Below are 15325 nucleotides of genomic sequence, written 5' to 3' on the forward strand. Positions count from 1 at the left end.
TAAGAATTGTTCCTGCTTCTTCATGTCTACTGCAGAATCAGAGCTAGCTATGGAAGTAGAAGGAGCCTTGGGCTGATTTTGTTCCTTAGTAGCTGGGTGACCAGGAATAAGTTATTTTTAAACGTTATATACCCTCGTCTGTTCATCTAGGAACTGGTGAAAGCACATATATCATAGGATCGGCAGAGATGTTTCTACATGACTGTCTTCTTGTCATTCAAATTGCATCTCAGAGAGGCTTTCCTTGAACATGCAAAATGAAGTAGCTCCCAGCCACTTGCTGTTTAATTCCTCTATTTTAATTCTTTGCATATTTTTTTATCATCAGCTGACATTTCTTTCCTTCCCTCCTTTCCTTTCTTCTTTCCCTTCATCCATTCCTCCCTTCTCTTCCCTACTCTTCCCTTCCCCTCCCTCCCTCCCTCCCTCCATTCCTTCCTACCTTCCTTCCTTCCTTCCCTCCAACTTCCTAACTTCCTTCCTTCCTTTTCTCAATCTCCCCCATTAGCATGCAAGATCCATAAGTGCTTGGGATGTAGCCCTCAACAGAGGAGGCTAGTACACTTGTTTAGTTCATTCCTTGGCTGGGATTTCGTACTATCATCTCAAAGTTTTGAAAGAGACTTTCGTGTTTCTAACCTTGCAAAGCACAGCTTCCTGCCTGACCTTAACGCTCCTCAGATATTTCAGATGAAGCCTTTTCACACTGAGCTTTTGGCCCATCCTGTCTTTTATAAACAAAGAACTGAGTTATGTCTCTGAAAAACAATCTGATCGAATAGAGTCTCATGTTTCAGGTTTCCCAAGTTTCCCATTTTTCAAGTGTCTCCTGGTGGGATCATCTTTCCTCTGTCTTTGGGAAGCATGATCATGTGTGTGACACTGGAGGGCCCACACCTCTGCAGGGAACCAGGGACTCAAGCCAAAGAGGCCCTTGCCTGAAGGATATAGTGAGAACCAAACTGCCCCTTGCTATTGTCATTCAGACAGAAGGCAGAGAAGGGCTGCAAGGGGATTCCAGAAGCAGGGGTCAGACTGAATTCTGCTGAAATTTAACTGGGACTAAAGTGAGCACCAGGATCAAGGTAATGTAATATAAAAACAACTCTAGCCAGAGCCACAGGTATTTGACAGCTTCTCAGCGCACAATAAATACCAGCAGAAATATGATGCACCTGGGCTGATAGCAGAGGCGGGCCCAGACCCCGAGTTACAGAACTGCCTGCCCAAAGACTGAGCAGAGGGTGCAGAGGTGTTGCGGACATGAAGGATCACATTCCAAATTCATCCCTGAGCAGAAGCCTGTTGTCAGAAACTCACAGTAGGGAGCAAAAGGACTTCACAAAGCTGTAATACTGTGGGGAATTTTAAATATTCACATTTCCTAAACTAGTCTTTCTTCTGAGACATGAAGTGTCTTTCAAAACCATATGGCAGGAGCACACTCAATGTATAATAAAATCCTTGGTTTTGGTAATCATGACGAAGCTGTTGCAGTGTTAAATGATGCCACTTGATGGATTGTGAACATGAAAGTGCCACAGTCAACAAGAGCTGGGAGTTTAATATTTTTAACAATCTCTGAAGGCCTGAGAAAGAAAGAATGAAGCAAAATGCCAACAGGTGCTCTTGGCCAGCTTACAGCTTGCCCAAGAAAGAAGGAATGACAGGGACAAAGAGGAAGAGGAATGGAATAAAGAAAAGAAAATAACGTGCAGAGAGAGTAGAATAGAATCTAGTTTTTCTTTTGATAAGTCGTTATACTGATAACAGGCAACTTCAAAGCGAAGACTTAGTTGTTTTTTTTTTTTTTTTTTTTGGATGGAGTTTTGCTCTTGTTGCCCAGGCTAGAGGGCTGGAGTGCAGTGGCGCAATCTCGGTTCACTGCAACCTCTGTCTCCCAGGTTCAAGTGATTCTCCTGCCTCAACCTCCCAAGTAGCTGGGATTACAGGCACCAGCCACCACACCAAGCTAATTTTTTTTTTTTTTTTGTATTTTTAGTGGAGGCAGGGTTTCACCATGTTGACCAGGCTGGTCTTGAACTCCTGACCTCAGATGATCCACCTGCCTCTGCCTCCCAAAGTTTTGGGATTACAGGCGTGAGCCACCGTGCCCGGCGGAAGACAGGTTTTTAGTGGAGCAGAGATATTCTGCTTGGAGGAAATGGCCGCCGGTTAGAGCGCCACCTCCTGGTCTAACTCCTTTTGGAGCGGAAGATGCAAACACCAAGTGTGTAGGGAGCCGAGGAAGGCAGGAAACGGGCTGTGAGAGAGATGGCCTCCGCTTCCCTGGGCGAACAGTTTTATTTGCGGTGATGGACTCTCCATTCCTCAGCTCCCTAGACACACACCCAAAAGTCTGTCCTACAGGAAAAAAGAAATACACTGGAGGGCTCTCTCTAAAGAAATGGCATGGTCCTGAGCCAGAACATCCCACCTGGGTATTTGGGAGTCACCCTGCTAGACCCATCAGCTGGTTCCCTGCTTGTCGCCCTAAGCAAACGAGGCCATCTGCATGCACAGATCTCTCTCTGCTCTCTTGTTGTCTCACTCTTGCACATGAAGGGAAATCAAGAATCACTAAACATTTGAAGAAATCCTCCAGCATGAAAGACAGAGACCAAGGGAACTGAAAAAAGACCCTAAAAATAGATTAATTTTGGGGAACAAAAGGGAACTTACAACACAAAGCACCTCTAATTAGTATCCACAGAAATTCTAGAAGATATATTCATTAACCAGCAAGAGGATGCTGTGAAAAAGTAGCAATTAGGGGCAAGAAAGTGCTTAGACATTGAGAATGATATTGCCAAAGAAAGTTCAAAAGAAGAGTTGGAAGAAAAATGTGAAGAAATATCTTTGGAAGTGAATGAAAATACAATAAATAGAAAAGATGTAAGAAAAAAAAAAAGAGTCACAGATAATCCATTAAGGAGGGTCAACATCTAAATAATTGGAAGCTCAGAAAGCTAGAATAGGGAAAACACAGGGAAAGAAATTATGTAAATATATAAAAAGGGCGATTTTCCTGACAGGCACAAATCTTTTGATTAAGAGGGTACACCAAGTGCGGAGAATAAGGAATGAAGAAGACCATCGCCTGGCCTTTTGCTGTGAAATGTCAGGTCACCAAGAAGAGATTAAAAGACTCCAGAGATAATATAGGTCATCTCTAGAACAAAGGTCAATTAGCAATGGTTTTCTCATCCGCAGAACTGGATGCTAGATTGTAATAGAGCAATGTCTTCAAAGTTTTAAGAAAAAAAATTTTAAAAATAAAAAATTTGTGAATCCATTAAAAGATAATAAACCCATTATATGTTGACATAAGTAACACATATATTAGTATTTTTTTTAGAGACAGGGTCTTGCTCCATTGTCAGGCTAGAGTGCAGTGTGATCACAGCTCACTGCAGCCTTGACCTCCTGGGATCAGGGGATCCTTCCATCTCAGCCTCCTGAGTAGCTGGGACTACAGGCCTGTGCCACCACATCCAGCTAATTTTTAAATTTTTATCTTATGGAGACAGGGCCTTGCTGTGTTGACCAGCCTGGTTTTGAGCTCCTGGTCTCAAGCAATCCTCCTGCCTTTGCCTCCCAAAGTGCTGAAATTACAGACTTGAGCCACCATGCCTGGCCATAAATAACATTTTTGGCAACGTTTTAAATGTTTGGCTTAGGAAAAGACAGCTGGAGTCCCATATCTGCTTCTGCATCAAGCTGTTGTGATTTGTTGTTGTTGTCAAGGGAAAAATTAGTAACCTAGAGTTCTATACCCAGCCAAACTGAAATTAGAAGGAAGGAGTACTTTGTTTCCAGACATGCTGGAACTCTGAAATGTTACCTCCTACATTCACTTTGCTGGGGAAGCTGTTTGAAAATGTGCTGCAAGTAAAAGAGTAAACCAAGGAAAATGAAGATGTGGGATTCAGGAAACTGAAGAATCAACTCTGAAAATCAGTGAGGAGAACTAGAGGGACTTTTGTGCAGGCCAAACAGTCCTTGAAAGGGGTCCTTGGGGGATAAAAGGGACTTGAGAAAATAGGTGATATTATGGACTATGGGGGAAAAATGGAGATGCTGATAATAGAAATAGAACATAATTATAAACTTCAGGAAAAGTAAATAGCTATGCAAGAAAGAAGGAGTAGTAATCCTACACTACTTGGCTCTGCAGTGAAGGATTGTTTCATAATCACAATCACACAAACACTGCTTATTGAATTTTGGCATTTAGTTTTAACCTCTAGACAAAGCAAAGACAACTTAATTTTTGTTACAGAACAGAATGCAAATTTTATCAGTGTTCAAAATGCAAAGGTAAGAGTTCAGCTGACAGAAATAGAAATATAGAAGGAAGGAGAAATAGCTGAAGGGAAGCCAGGATTACGAGCTTCTCATCTTGGAAAGGGGAAACCGATGGAACAAAAAATATTGTGTTAGTTTATCGTTCATGTTGACAAAGGTAACCAAAAAAGGAGCTCTACCTAGTGCTATAATTGTATTGGGACACTGGGGAAGGTTGGAGGGAAGGGAACAGTTTTAGATAGCAACATTCTCATCTAATACAGCAAAAAGTGAATCTTGCAATAAATTGATAAATCAAGAAATAGTGGTGGAAGCCTCTGATTTTGTGGTAGGGACGTAGATGCCGTATTAGCTAAAAATATGGAGGTGGGAAGAGGAAAGACAGTAGATTACTGTTTTTATTAGCTGGGTGTTTTAAAATTAATTAATATAAAATAAAAATAAAGAAATATATTTGTGCGGCCCAGGCCACCAGTATACATTATCAAATCCACTTAGTTCATCATTGTCTTGTGTCTGTGATACTGAGAGGTAGGAATCAGAATCTGGCCTGTTCTTTTTCAACCTACATATCAAATGTGAATCCGAATGCTCCAGGAGAGTCTTCAGGGATCATGGTATGCAAATGAAGACCCACTGTTTTTCAAATAACATGGTTCTTTCATATTGAATCCTATCTCTGTAGGAGGATTGACAAACGTTCTCTATTGTCAACCACGACTTAATATACTTTCAGTGGAGGGCTATGGAGGGTGCTGGTAGTCAGGGGTGGGATGGGATAGAAGACAATGTTCCCTTTTACAGCAACCTTAGTGGTGACCCTAACTCCTAGAGAGACTCCTAGAAAAGTCTTGATCTGTCACCTGCCACCAACCTGGTGCATTTTGGGGAATGCATTAGAAGATCAGTCCAGATACTAAAGAAAAAAATCAGTTCATCAAAACAAGCATGGGAATCAAAACTGATATTTGGCTGCAGTTTCTGATATTCAGAAGGAGAAAAAGGCACAAAGAAGGCAGCCATTAAGAGACTTCATCTAACCAGAAGAGGCAGTTCCTAAGTCAGGTGACTGATAACATTGAAGACAAACAACTGGGTGTGCCAGATATACACAGGAGGCCCAGTAGTGGCGAATGATGAGGTAAGTTTCATAATTATCTGCCTGGAAGAGATGTCTCATTATCACCTTTTAGAGAGCATGAATCCATGTAAGCCAAATTTGTTCATTATGTAGCTTTCTCAACAATGGTTTATTTAGGGCCAACTTAATAAGAGTTTGGGAAAGAAGGTAGAGAAAGATTTCATTGTTCCAATTATATTTCTCCGTGTGATAGTCTGTAGGCTTCTGGGGGTTGCTGTTTACAACTCCTAAATGTATGGAATTGGCAATTATCCAATTCAAATGTTTGAATGTAGATTTCATGACTGAAAAATCTAGTTTGACGATTGAAATGGGCATTGACCACATGTTATGGATGTTTAGAATTTTTTGAGCCACATTGCTACATTCAGAGAACATCTACCTTTACAAGTCTGATCTTCCTTAAGGGAGAACCTTGAAAACTTTCTCTAGCTTTCCTGGTGTCTAGGATGTAGGGATATGACCTTATCTCTATTAATCAGTCTTACCTACTTGAGATGTTAATTTGAATGACAGTAACATGAGGAGGAGGCTCTGGGTGGAATCATGTTGCTAATGTGGTTGCTGCTGAGGTTTCTGGCTTTCAGGAGCATCTGTGTATTAGTCCATTTTCATACGACTATAAATAATGCCTGAGACTCAGTAATTTATAAAGGAAAGAGGTTTAATTGATTCACAGTTCTGCATGGCTGGGGAGGCCTCAGGAAAATTACAATCGTAGTGGAAAGTGAAGGGGAAGGAAGGCACATCTTACATTGTGGCAGGAGAGAAAGAGAGAGAGAGAGAGCGAGAGCAAGGAAGTGCCACACTTAAACCCATCAGCTCTCATGAGAACTCCATCACTATCATGAGAATAGCATGGGGAAACCACCCAATCACCTCCCACCAGGTCCCTCCTCGACAGGTGGAGATTACAATTCAGATTACAATTTGATATGAAATTTGGGTGGGGATACAGCCAAATCATGTCAATCTGTAAGTCGGAGTGGAACCAGGGGAACAGTGGTGGTGGAAGAAGTGAAGGAGGGCTCATCAGTAGGACAGTTCTATGGTGTGGTTTTGGTCATTGATTTGTAAATCTTAGACTCAAGCCTCAGCTTTTCCAACAGTTTAGGGAGCAATGCACTCTCCTTTAATGAACTAATTTTCTGTGTCATCAGCTAGACTTGGTCTTTGTTGCTTGCAGCCCAGAATTCTAATCAATGCAGTGATCTGTGCTAATAAAAATAACCAGATAACTCCCAGATTGCTTTGTCAATGAAAATATAACCATCCAAAAGAAGGATGGTTAATTTATGTACTCACAAACTTATTTATTCTGTACGGACACTGCTATACGATTAAGGAAGAGTGGGGAAATTTTTCTACAGACATGAATGAGTTTCAACTCCAGCTTTAGAGACAGCACCCCAAAAGTTTGATAGATTGACATTTCATTTGGTTTTCAAACAAAGCTAACTTGGCTATCTAACTTTGACTCTGAATTATAGTGGCAAAAGTGCCTGACAATATAGTTATGATTGTGCCTATCAGTCATCTTATATTATACAAAGAGTCGATCTTTATTCCCCACTGAACTTCTGGAGAGTGGGTGGATTTTTTCTGCTTGCATGTGATTATAACAGAACTAAGGTTTGGATAGCTTAGAAAATGTTTTTATTGTGTTATTTTCAAGTGCACTTAAATCAGGTTGTTCTTAAACAATTTTAGAGGAAATTCAGATTCAATATGAAAATGCACCAAAATTTTATTTACCAAAAGTCAATTCAGTCCAAATTTTCTGAGAAGATTATTTCTGAATGACAGGAATGACAACAGAGGTGTTCAGATTCAAAGACTATAACTTAGCAGGATTTCTCTTGTGGGTATTTCAGCTCAAAGGAGATACCAGAAAACAATTTTCAGGTATAAGACCAGAATTTTAAAGGAGTTAGATGGCCTAATATAACTAAACTGGCAAATTGTATCTGTGATTACTCAAACCCAAAGGCAACCCCCAGACCCCCTTAATTATGCCACCAGGAAATATAATTCTAGGGCAGTATATCCTCTAGAAGGGGAATCCCTCCCCAAACCTATCTAATACATGGGCATGTAGAACATTAATCAACGGAGATTTCCTCAGTGTGCAGAATTTGGGGCACCCATAGTGTATTAGTCGTTCTCATGCTGCTGATAAAGACATACCTGAGACTGGGTAATTTATAAAGGAAAAGAGGTTTAATGGAAGTACAATTCCACATGGCTGGGGAGGCCTCACAGTCATGGCAGAAGGCAAAAGACATGTTACATGGTGGCAGGGAAGAGAGAACTTGTGCAGGGAAACCCCCCCTTATAAAACCATCAGACCTCATGAGACTTATTTGTTATCATGAGAATGGCACAAAAAAGACCCGCCCCAGTGATTCAATTATCTCCCACCAGGTCCCTCCCATGACATGTGGGAATTGTGAGAGCTACAATTCAAGATGAGATTTGGGTGGGGACATAGCCAAACCGTATCATTCCACCCCGGCCCCTCCCATATCTCATGTCCTCACATTTCAAACCAATCATGTCTTCCCAACAGTCCCCCAAAGTCTTAACTCATTTCAGCATTAACTCAAAAGTCCACAGTCCAAAGCCTCATCTGAGACAAGGCAAGTTACTTCTGCCTATGAACCTGTAAAATAAAAAGCAAGTTAGCTACTTTCTAGATACAATGGGGGTACAGGCATTGGGTAAATACATCCATTCCAAATGGAGAAATTGGCCAAAACGAAGGGGCTAAAGTCCTCATGCAAGTTCAAAATCTAGCAGGGCTGTCAAATTTTAAAGCTCCAAAATGTCTCCATGAGACATGTTAACTCCATGTCTCACATCCAGGTCACACTGATGCAAGAGATAGGATTCCATGGGCAGCTCCATGCCTGTGGATTTGCAGGCTACAGCCTCCTTCCCAGCTGCTTTCATGGGCTGGTATTGAGTGTCTGCAACTTTTCCAGGTGCATGGTGCAAGCTGTTGGTGGATCTACCATTCTGGGGTCTGGATGACAGTAGCCCTCTTCTCACAGGTCCACTAGGCAGTGTCCCAATGGTAACTCTGTGTGGGGTCTTAAACCCCACATTTCTCTTCTGCACTGCCCTTAGCAGAGGTTGTCCATGAGGGCCCCACCCCTGGATCAAACTTCTGTCTGGACATCCACGCATTTCCATATATCCTCTGAAATCTAGATGGAGGTTTCCAAACCTCAATTCTTGACTTCTGTGCACCCACAGCCTCAACACCATGTGGAAGCTGCCAAGGCTTGGGGCTTGCACCATCTGAAGCCACAGCCTAAGCTGTACGTTGGCCCCTTTTAGCCATAGACACAGGATACCAAGTCCCTAGGCTGCACACAGCAGGGGGGCCCTAGGCCCAGCCTATGAAACCATTTTTTCCTCCTCAGCCTCCAAGCCTGTGATGAGAGGGACTACCATAGAGGTCTTTAACATATGCTGGAGACATTTTCCCCATTATCTTGTCAATTAACATTTGGCTCCTCATTACTCATGCAAATTTCTGCAGCCAGCTTGAGTGTTTCCTCAGAAAATGGGTTTTTCTTTTCTATTGCCTTGTCAGGCTGCAAATTTTCCAAACCTTTATGCTCTATTTCTCTTTTAAAACTGAATGCTTTTAATAGCAACCAAGCCACCTCTTGAGTGCTTTGCTGCTTAGAAATTTCTTCCACCAGATAACCTAAATCATCTCCCTCAAGTTCAAAGTTCCACAAATCTCTAGGGCAGGGACACAACCAGTCTCTTTGCTAAAGCATAGCAATGGTCACCTTTGCTTTAGTTCCCAACAAGTTCCTCATCTCCATCTGAGACCACCTCAGCCTAGATTTCATTGTTCATATCATTTTCAGCATTTTGGTCAAAACCATTCAATAAGTCTCTAGGAAGTTCCAAACTTTCCCACATTTTCCTGTCTTCTTCTGAGCCCTCTAAACTGTTCCAACCTCTTCCCGTTACCCAGTTCCAAATTCACTTCCACATTTTTGGGTATCTTAACAGCAGCACCCCACTCTACTGATACCAGTTTAATGTATTAGTCTGTTCTCACACTTCTGATAAAGACATATCTGAGACTGGATAATTTATAAAGGGAAAGAGGTTTAATGGGCTCACGTGGCTGGGGAGGCCTCACAGTTATGGTGTTAGGCAAAAGGCATGTCTTACATGGCAACAGGAAAGAGAGAACTTGTGCAGGGAAACTCCCCCTTATAAACCCATCAGAACTCATGATTCACTGTCTTCACTATCACTCTTCACATATTCACTATCATGAGAACAGCATGGGAAAGAAACACCCCCATGATTCAATTACCTCCTACCAGGTCCCTCCCATGACATGTGGGAATTGTTGGAGCTACAATTCAAAATGAGATTTGGCTGAGGATACAGCCAAACCATATCACATAGTGACTGACCAAGGAACTCAACCCATGGCCAGATAATGGAGTCTTTTTTATTCTTGTATAGTGGGATGTGGCTTACACTAATGATTTAAGACCACACTTAGTCTTTTCTTATTTTCCATTTTCTCAACAAGGTGTGTATGTGTGTGTGTGTGTGCACGCACTTGCACTTATAGCATCATCTATTTGCCATTGTATATTTGGTGTGCTTGGGGGTGGTTAAATGCATCATTTAGTCAGGGTGGGTGCATGATCATTGGGAATACATAATACTCAGGGATTCTGGACTTGGAGATAGATACAGTAATTGGATGTAACTTTGGAGTTGTCTTCTGTTGACAAGTGTTTACATATTTTTGCTGTATGTAAGATAGTTGCATTATGTTAGTGGGCATTTAGAAATTATATGCCAGGAAAGCAGTGTGTGTGCACATGTTAGGTATTCAAGGGGTGGGATGTAATAGACTGTTTGCTATCATTTCTGACTACTCAACACACTTTTCCATATCCTTCCTCTGGCAAAAGTAACCCACTTTTTCTTTGGGAAACTATATCTGTCTGAAACTTTGTTGTTTTGATGCAGTTATTAATTACAATGACTAATCTTACTTTGGCCACAGAATTGGGGCATGGGACCCAGGCCTGGACAGTCAAGAGTAGCCAATGATCTGGACCACAGTGATTGTTTAAAGATGAGTATTTGGCCCAAATTGGGTTAGAGTTCTAACAGATTTTTCAGCTAATAGAGAAGGCTCACACTTTTCTACTGGGAATGCTAGGCTTGGACAATGTGAGACTGTAGCTGCCAGTGGCCAAATAGCCTGCCACATAGAGAGAACATACCCTACTAATATAACAGCTAGTCTTTGTTGAACACTTATTATTTGTCAGGTGCTATTCTAAGTGTTGTATATGCTTTATCTCATTTAATCTGTGCAACAACTCTATAAGGTTTTTATTGTATCCCAGTTTTACAAATGAGAACACTGAAACATACAGAGGTTAAGTAATAAATTGCTGACATTTATGGTGGAACAAGGATTCAGAGTCAGAGAGTCTGGCTTTGTAGCTTAAGATTTTCACTGCCATGCCGCACACTGGTAAGCTGAGCAAAGAAAAGTCAAATAGAAAGAAGGATAACCAAGACAAGGAGAGGGAGAAAAAACCCTGGTGATATGATTTGAGGAAGCCAAGACAAGCAGAACCAAAAGATGAAGAGAAACAAATCAGTAAATCCAGCTGTACTGAAACCAGCTGTACTCCAGGGCTTTGCAGGCACTGAATTCATGGTTCCCTCTAGGACTTAATTGAGTTTGAGTTGGGTTTTTCTACTTGTAACTATAGAAATTTGAATGAACACAACTATATATTATATTCTGTAGCATTGGGGTCTAATAGAATAAAATGTTTGACATCTGTGTAGCCCAATACAGTAGCCACAAGCCACATATGGCTATAAGATTATTAAAATATGCCTAATTTGACAGGGAACATAATTTTTAGTTTTATCTCATTTAAATTAATTAAAATGAATTTCAATAGTCACATGCGGCTAGTGAGTACTGCATTAGAGAGCACAGATCTAGAGGCCACAGCTGGAGCTATCCTCAGATTCTTATATTACTGTCTTTGTTTATTCAGGCTGCTAGAACAAAGTGCCATAGACTTGAGAGCCCAAACATTTGTTAATTGATACATAATAATTATAAAAATTATGGAGTACATGTGAGATTTTTGATACATGCATAGAATGTGTAATGATCACATCAGGGTATTTAGGCTATCCATTACCTTGAACATTTGTCATTTATTTGTGTTGGGACATTTCAAATTTTCTCTTCTAGCTATTTTGAAATATACAATATATTGTTGTTAACTGTAGTCACCCTACTGTGCTATTGAACACTAAAACTTATTTTTTTTCTATCTAACTGTATGTTTGGACCCATCAGCCAAACTCTCTTCATTCTCTTCTCACTTTCCAGCCTCTGGTAACTGTCATTCTACTCTCTACCTCCATGAGATCAACTTTTTTTAGCTCCCATATATAGGATAACATGTGATATTTGTCTTTTTGTGCCTGGCTATTTTACTTAACATAGTGACCTCCAGTTACATCCATGTTGCTGGGAATAACAGGATTTTATTCTTATTTATGGCTGAATAGTATTCCAATGTGTATATTCAACATTTTATCAATTTGTCCATTGATGGACACTTAAGTTGATTCTATGTCTTGACTATTGTGAATAGTGCTGCAATAAACATTGGGGTGCTGGTATCTCTTTGATATACTGATTTCCTTTTCATTGGATAAATACCCAATAGTGGGATTGCTGGATCATATGGTAGTTCTATTTTTAGTTTTTTGAGATGCCTCCATACTGTTTTCCATAATGGCTGTACTAATTTACATTCCCAGCAACAGTGTATAAGAATTTCCTTTTCTCTGCATCCTCACCAACATTTGTGGGTTTTTTTTTCTTTTTTGATAATAGCCATCCTAACTGGGGTGAGATGATACCTCATTGTGATTTTGATTTTGATTCCCTGGTGACTAGTGATGTTGAACATTTTTTCATATACCTGTTGGCCATTTGTATGTATTCTTTTGAGAAGTATCTATTCAGATCATTTGCCCACTTTTTAATGAGACTATTTGTGGGTTATTACTTTTTGCTGTTGTTGTTGAGTTGTTTAAATTTCTTGTAGATTCTGGATATTAGTCCCTTTTTGGGTGAATAGCTTTCAAATTATACAGGTTGTCTCTTCACTCTGTTGATTATTTCTGTTGTTGTGGGCACTTTTTAAACAGCAGAAATTTATTTCTCACAGTTCTGGTGGATGGGAAGTCCAAGATCAAGACAGTGACAGACTCAACGTCCGGTGAGGTCCTGTTTCCTGGTTCATAGATAGTGCTTTCTCATTTCTTCACATGGAGGAAGGGTAAAGGGTGTCTCTGGGGCCTCTTCTGTAAGGGCAGTATTCCAAGTGCCCTTACAGAAGATCTGCCATTGTGAGCTAATCATCTTCCCCAAACCCCATCTCCTAATACCATCATCTTGGGGTGAGGATTTCAACATATGATTTTTTTTTAACTTTAGGAAATTGTATTAGTTCATTCTCACTCTGCAATGAAGAAATATCCAGACTGGGTAATTTATAATGGAAAGAGGTATAATTGACTCACAGTTGCACATGGTTGGGGATGCCTCAGGAAACTTACAATCATGGTGGAAGGAGAAGCAAACACATGCTTTTTCACATGGCAGCAGGAGAGAGAAATGCAGTGCCAGCAGGGGAAATGCTGGATGCTTATAAAACCATCGGATCTCATGAGAACTCAGCCACTATCATGGAAACCACATGGGGGATACCACCCCCATGGTTCAATTACCTCCACCTGGTCTGGCCATTGACATATGGGGATTATTACAATTCAAGGTGAGATTTGAATGGGGACACAGAGCCAAACCATACCATTTCTCCCCTGGACCCTCACAAATATCATGTCCTCACATTTCAAAACACAATTATGCCTTTTCAACCATCCCCCAAAGTCTTAATTCATTCCAGCATTAACCCAGAAGTCCATGTTCAAAGTCTCATCTGAGATAAGGCAAGTCTCTTTTGTTTATGAGCCTGTGAAATCAAAATCAAGTGAGTTACTACCTAGATACAATGGAGATACAGGCATTGGGTAAATACACCCATTTCAAATGGGAGAAATTGGCCAAAACATATGGGCTACAGGCCTCATGCAAGTCCCAAGTCCAATAAGGCAGTCATCAAACCTTAAAATTTCAAAATGATCTTCTTTGATGCCATGTCTCACATCCAGGTCACTCTGATGCAAGAGATGGGCTCTGATGGCCTTGGGCAGCTCCACCTCTGTGGCTTTGCAGGGTACAGCCCCCCTCCTGGCTGCTTTCATGGGCTGGCATTCAGTGCCTGTGGCTTTTCCAGGTACATGGTGCAAGCTGTCAGTGGATTTACCATTCTGAGGTCTGGAGTACAGTGGCCCCCTTCTCACAGCTCCACCAAGCAGTGCCCAAGTGGGGACCCTATGTGGGGACTCCAACCCCACATTTCCCTCCCACACTGTCCTAGCAGAGATTTTCCATGAGGGCTCCGCCCCTGCAGCAAACTTCTGCCTGGACATTCAGGCATTTCCATACATCCTCTGAAATCTAGATGGAGGTTTCCAAACCTCAATTCTTGACTTCTGTGTACCCGCAGACCCAACACCATGTGTAAGCCATCAAGGCTTGGGGCTTGCACCCTCTGAAGCAACAGCCCAAGCTGTACCTTGGCTCCTTTTAGCCACTGCTGGAACTAAAGCATCTGGGGCACAGGGCACCATGTCCTGAGGATGCCCTGGGTGGGGTGGGGTGGTTGGGGAGGGGAGGTGGCCTGGGCCTAACCTCTGAAACCATTTTTTTCCCTCCTGGGCTTCTGGGCCTGCAATGGGAGGGGCTGCTGTGGAGGTCTCTGGCATACCCTGGAGACATTTTCCCCATTGTCTTGGTGATTACCATTCAGTTCCTTGTTACTTATGCAAATTTCTGCAGTTGGCTTGAATTTCTCCCCAGAAAATGGGATTTTTCTTTCCTATTGCTTTGTTAGGCTGCAAATTTTCCAAACTCTTATGTTCTGCTTCCTGTTGAATGCCTTGCTGCCTAGAAATTTCTTCCACCAGATACCCTAAATCATCTCTCTCAAGTTCAAAATTACACAGATTTCTAGGGCAGGGCAAAATGACACCAGTCTCTTTGCTAAAATATAGCAAGAGTCACTTTTGCTCCAGTTGCCAACAAATTCCTCATCTCCATCTAAGACCACCTGAGCCTGGACTTCATTGTCCGTATCAATATCAGCATTTTTGTCAAAACCATTCAATAAGTCTCTGGGAAGTTCCAAACTTTCCCACATTTTCCTGTCTTCTTCCGAGCCCTCCAAACTGTTCCAACCTCTGCGTGTTACCCATTTCCAAAGTTGCTTCCACATTTTTGGGTATCTTTATAGTAGCACCCCACTCTCTGCAGTACCAATTTACTGTATTAGTTTGTTTTCACATGGCTATGAAGAAATACTCAAGACTGGGTAATTTATAAGGGAAAGAGGTTTAATTGATTCAGTTCCACAGGGCTGGGGAGGCCTCACGAAACTTAACAATCATGGTGGAAGGAGAAGCAAATACATCCTTCTTTACATGGAGGCAGCAAGGAGAAGTTATATATTATAAACATAATATATAATGAGATTAGTCAATCACTAGTTAAGATACACAAGACAAAAAGGGAGAAAACAAAAATATATAAAATATAAAAAATTTGAAATGAGAATGGAAAAATAATCATAGAAACAAAGAAAATTAAGATTTAAGAAAATACTTATTTCTATGTAAAAAAATTTGAAGAAACTGGGTTACTTTCTT

This window comes from Pongo pygmaeus, chromosome 16, assembly GCF_028885625.2.
Source record: "Pongo pygmaeus isolate AG05252 chromosome 16, NHGRI_mPonPyg2-v2.0_pri, whole genome shotgun sequence".
In the NCBI taxonomy this organism is placed as follows: Eukaryota; Metazoa; Chordata; class Mammalia; order Primates; family Hominidae; genus Pongo; species Pongo pygmaeus.